Genomic DNA, 6,000 nt, shown 5'->3' on the forward strand with positions numbered 1-6,000 from the left:
CTTCTTGTCAGTGTGCCATACTCCTAGATTTGATAATGAATTGTTTTGATGGAATGTTTCACAGGTTGATTTTTGCGAAAAACTTATCTAGTATCGATTACTCGATGTTCTCCCGGATGCGGGACATAGTCCCAAACAATATTCTGCTAAGAATAAGTTTAAAATCTCTTTGCAATGCAACTTGCCAATTTGCAAATCAAGCACTGTCATACATTTGCGATGGCTAGAACACCTACATTTCCTTTGCCAAGTATGATTCTTCAAACTGTCTTCATAGATGACATACCAAAATTGGTATGTCTACCTATATGTGTCTTGAGCACCAGCTGTCAAGGAACTACCACCGTTCGGCGATGTCAAGACACTTTTCCTGCGAGATTAAATTAGAGTGGAAGGTCCCCAATCTTCATTGGGTCCTGGATGGTGAGTACACAATTTGTTGCACTTAGGCAACCATTGAAATACTCCTTTAGGAACTAAAATTCTCCTAAATTTGCATTTTTCAATGGTATGTCCCTTTTTGCAACAATAATGACAGGTAATATGATGAGAATATGGAGTTTTGCTAGTTGATACTTTTGGTACAAAAGTGTATTTACTATATAAAGGAGTATACGATCTTTTGAACTTGTTTGGATCAACTGCAAAAGTCACTTTTGGTTGTAGAGCCTTGTCTAACTTGGCTTTTAGATCTCTCACTTCTTTTTGCCAAATGTGACATGTCTCACAACCAAACCATGATGTAGGATCTATTTCAACTTTGTCCTTTTGAATGTCTAGCATAGATTGTTTTAAAGCTTCCATATCCCTTTCGGTTTTCTCAACTTTTGATTCAAGATATGAAAATATTTTCTTATTTGAGGCCAAAAGTTTGAAAGCTTTAATTGCATCTCTATGTAATTCTTCAAAAGCAAGTTTTAGTTGAGAATGAGATACCTTATCTACGAGTTCAGGTTTAAGATGACTTACAGCTTTCTTTTTCTTGTTTTGATGAGCCATGAAACATAGGTTTGCTGATTCTTCTTCATCGCTTGACGAGCTTTCACTAGATGAATCACTTTCCCATGCTATGTAAGCTCTTTTAGATTTGTTATGACCTTTGCTTTGGTTCTTCTCCTTTTCTTTCTTAAGGTATGGACAATCCGGTTTGTAGTGACCGGCTTTCCCACAATTGAAGCAAAGACCTTTGATCTTTCCTTTGTTGTCGTCATCTTGTTTGAACATGTTTGATTGCTTTCTATAGTTGATCAATCCTTTGTCGGAATGTTTTGCTCCATTTTTCTTTAGATATTTGTTGTATCTTCGCACAAACAGTCCCATTTCCTCATCATCGGAGTCTTCGTCATCACTTGTGTCACTATCCTTTGGCTCTCGTTTTGAGGTCTTGGAGCTCAAAGCTTTTAGAGCTATTGACTTCTTCTCTACCTCTTTCTCCATGTTCTTTTCTTTCTTTGTCCTCTTCTCATGCATGTCAAGGCATTTAAGATGCTGTTCATGTTCCTCTAGTTTACCAAAGAGAGTGGTAATGTCTAAAGTGTTGAGATCATTTGCTTCCTTAATTGCTGTAACTTTGGGCTGCCATTCCCTGTTCAAACACCTTAAGATTTTGTTAGTAGCAACTGCATTGGAAACAGGTCTATCAAGAGAATTTAATCGATTTTTCAGGTGAACGAATCTTTTCTGCATGCTTTCGATGGTTTCACCATCTTCCATGTGGAAAAGTTCGAACTCTTGAGTTAACGTATTGATCCTAGCTAGTTTGACATCATCCGTTCCCTCGTGGGCAACTTGCAATGTGTCCCACATAGCTTTAGCTGATCTACAATGGGAAACGCGATAGTATTCATCAACTCCTAGAGCTGAGATTAGAATGTTTCTCGCTTTCCAAGCGTATGCATATTTCTTTTCATCTTCAGCATTCCAAGTATCTTCTGGTTTTGGAACAACTGCACCAGCTGCATTTGTCATAGTGATCTGAAATGGACCATTGACAATAGCTGTCCAGATGTTCCTATCAATTGCATTGATATGGACACACATACAATCCTTCCAATAGCCGTAGTTTTCTCCGTTGAAAACTGGAGCTCTATTATGAGCCCCTTTAGGTCCAGAAGCCATCTTTCCAATAAGTGTTTCACGTAGCACGGAATAAACCAGAGCTCTTGATGCCACTTGTTAGACGCTGGCCTAAAGATCTAGAGGGGGGGGTGAATAGATCTCTCTAAGTTTTTACGGATTTTTCTACTGACTTGAGCGAAAGCGGTTCTGAATCGACTTGCGTCTATTCCGGACCGCTATTGCAAAGGTCGTATGTGTTTCAAACCAAAAAGTAAGTGGAATTGATGGTGAAGTAATATGATGGCTAACCAATACGTTTAACAACTGAAAACCAATTAACTTCTAGATTGACAACTTTGATTTGCAATGCAGTAAGATTGGATTAAGCAAAAACACAAACACTTGGTGATACGTTCAAATTGATAGTGATTCAAGTTGTGGTGAATTGTGATGTTTGTGCAGAACTTTAATTCACAATTTTAACACTTGAATCGTTGATCAATTTTGCACTTATAACCAATTATGAACAGAAAGTAAAAGAGAAAGTAAAAGCGACAAGAACACGATATTTGTTTAGGCAGTTCGTCGATCGTCCTCGCTACGACTACGTCTGCCCCCAATTGCAAATTGAAATTGGGCAATCTTTCATTAATGTTGAAAGTAGTATATACAAAGAAGATAACAAAGCGATAAACGATAAACCAATTATGTCGATCCTTTGAATCTTCTTCCCCCTTAATCTTGAGCCAGATCAAGGTTATCCAAGAGCTTCACTTTGATTCCCTTCTGCAGTGTCTTGATTCCTTGAACTCCCCGTTCCTCAATCGTTACACTCAGCCGAATCCTCAATGAACGCCTCTTGATAAAAACCCCCAAGAACCACCCGTCGTGGAGGACAAAACCCGCAGATTTTATTCACCAACAAACCCCACAAACCTTCACCCACTAGGAATCTTCAATTCCGTTCCATGGACGTTATCGAACTCATCACTAACCCGCAACGCAAGAATGATTATGTGTAATTGTGTTGGAGATGATGAAGAACGAAGATGAGAAGCGTTTGTGTATCTTTCAGTCGTTGGTGTTGCTTGAATAATTACCCTTGCACAATATATATGTTCGCATAACAGTTAGAACCAAGAAAAACTGATTTTTGAACTTTCTTGATTAGTTAGGTCGACCACTTGTAGTGCTTAGGTCGACCTAACAGAGCTTGCAGAATTTTGCTCCCAGTTAGGTCGACCTGTTGAAGGAGTAGGTCGACCAGAATCCTCTTCTGATGCATTCTGGGGACATTTTCACAGATTAGGTCGACCTAGTTGATGTGTAGGTCGACCAGAATCCTCTTCTGATGCATTCTGGGGACATTTTCACAGATTAGGTCGACCTAGTTGATGTGTAGGTCGACCTAACAGGCTGGTATGTAGAATTCATCAATTTAGGTCGACCTAAATGATGTGTGAGTCGACCTAGCAGGGATATATGAATTTTTCTCCATTTTAGGTCGACCTGGGTTGATGGTAGGTCGACCTAACTGCTGTTTTTCTGCATTCTTCTTGTTTTGCTTGAGTTGAGGCAACCTATAAACATATGAACATAATGGGTTGACCTATGAGTGATCAATGCTTGCTTTTCTTTAAGTTTTCTGCTTCCGTCTTGTTGTTTGAATGCTTATTTGAGTTTGCCATGAATCAAAAACATCTTTGAGTGTAATCTTGTATTCACAAAATCTCCTTAAGAAGTTTATCTTGCCCAATAATGATTGTAGTTCTTTCTTCGTGGATGGGGACTTGGTTTCCCTAATGGCTTTCGTCTTGTTCTGGTTGATTTCTATCCCTTTTTTGTGGACTACGAACCCCAAGAAATCACCTGCCTGCACAAAGAAAGCACATTTAAGGGGGTTCATCTTCAAGCCATATTTCCTCATTCTTTCGAATGATTGGCTCAGATGATCGAGATGACTCATACCCGAGGTAGATTTTACCACAATGTCATCTATATACACTTGCATGAATGTTTCTATAAAGTCATGAAATATAGAATTCATTGCTCTTTGATAAGTTGCCCCAGCGTTTTTTAAACCAAAAGGCATCACAACCCATTCGTACGTGCCTATTGCCCCTGGGCAACGAAATGCTGTCTTGGATACATCATCTTCTGCTATAAAAATTTGATTGTATCCCGAATATCCATCCAACATGCTCAAATACTCAAAACCTGCGACTGAGTCTACTAGCATTTCTGCTATAGGCATGGGATACTCGTCCTTAGGAGTAGCTGCATTAAGGTCACGAAAGTCTATGCATACTCTTAATGAGCCATTCTTTTTAATTACAGGTACTATATTAGCAATCCACTCAACATACCTTGTAGTTTGGATAAATTTGCACCGTAAGAGTCTTTCGACCTCTGTTTTAATCTTCGAGTGAATCTCTGGCGTGAATCTTCTGGGAGTTTGCTTTATGGGCTTCTTCCCTTCTTTTATTGGTAATTTTAGTTCGACTAAATCCCTTCCTAAACCAGGCATCTCATCATAGTCCCAAGCGAAACAATCTCTGTTTTCTTTCAGCATTTTGATGACCGTTGCTTTCAATTCTGGTTCTAGTTTCGCGCTAATATATGTTATCCTTTTTTGATCATTGTCTCCAAGATTTACTTCTTCAAGTGGATCTTGGGCCAACATCTTTATATTCGACGCCATTGGGTCTTTTTCGAACCCCAAAGGTTCCTCGTCGTATATTGCATCCAACCTTTGGTTTGGTTCTTCTCTTATGATCTCTTCGTCTGGAGTCGTGTGTTCAGGGAGTTCGACACTCGCACGTATCTCCAATTCTGTTATTCCTTCTTTGGTTGAAACTGCATCTATCTTTCTATCTAATAGTTCGGCTTCGAGAGCCGCCTTTCTTTTGTTCTCGGCCACATAGGCCGAAATCTTTTCGAAGAACGAAGACTCAGACATGATTAATGTCATCGTCCCAGCCTGTTGGCCGTACTGTCGGATAATTCTCCAATGGTGCTGTATCTGGTGGACCATCCATGATCTCTCTATCCCATTGGAATCCATTTGGGTGTAAAGTTAAATAGTATAATGCATTTTTATTTGGGGTATACATCTCTTCTGCAGCATGACAAGGGCCTATGTTTGCCAAGTTCCTGTCGAAGTTGTTTTTGTTCACCTGGTTGACCTCAGCCATGTAGTAACTCTGATCACCTTCGATATTCTCCACTATACCATCTTCTCTCCAAATTGTCACCCTCTGATGCATTGTTGAGGGCACAGCTGCTACTCCATGAATCCATTCCCTACCAAGCAAAAGGTTGTAGTTTGCCTTTGCTGGTATAACCATGAACATGGTTGGCCTGGTAACTGAGCCTACGGTCAAATTGACTTGAACAACTCCCAGTGTTTGTCCTATTTTGCCTTCGTAGTTAGATAAAACCATGTTATGTGGCCTTATATCCGTATCGAACATACCAATTCTTTTTAGCATGTATTGAGGCATTAGGTTCACTGCTGCTCCCCCATCAACTAGGACTTTATTTATGCCCACGTTCTCAATTTTAGCCCTGATATAGAGTGGCTTCAAATGATTTCGCATACCCTCATCAGGCCTTTCGAAGAAAGCATTCTGTTCTTCTACTGCATCATTATTCAGCACATAGTAACACACATGTTTGTGTTTTGTCATTTCTTCGATATCAGCCTCTTCACAGTCTTCTACTTCAGTTTCCTGATTAAACTCGTGAGGGAGTACAGAGACAACATTGCAATTCAAGTTTATAGATGACACTCCATCAGAATCAAAATCATTTGTCATTCTATCCTCTTCTTTCCAAGAATTTGAACGCATCTTGTCTTCTTCATCCAAGAGTTTTTCAGCTTCGAATAATCTGCGTTCTACCGGGGGTTTGTTTGACTTTGCCCCCTGGTATGGGGCTTGG

Source organism: Vicia villosa, unplaced genomic scaffold (assembly GCF_029867415.1).
Source record: "Vicia villosa cultivar HV-30 ecotype Madison, WI unplaced genomic scaffold, Vvil1.0 ctg.003051F_1_1, whole genome shotgun sequence".
Classification (NCBI taxonomy): domain Eukaryota; kingdom Viridiplantae; phylum Streptophyta; class Magnoliopsida; order Fabales; family Fabaceae; genus Vicia; species Vicia villosa.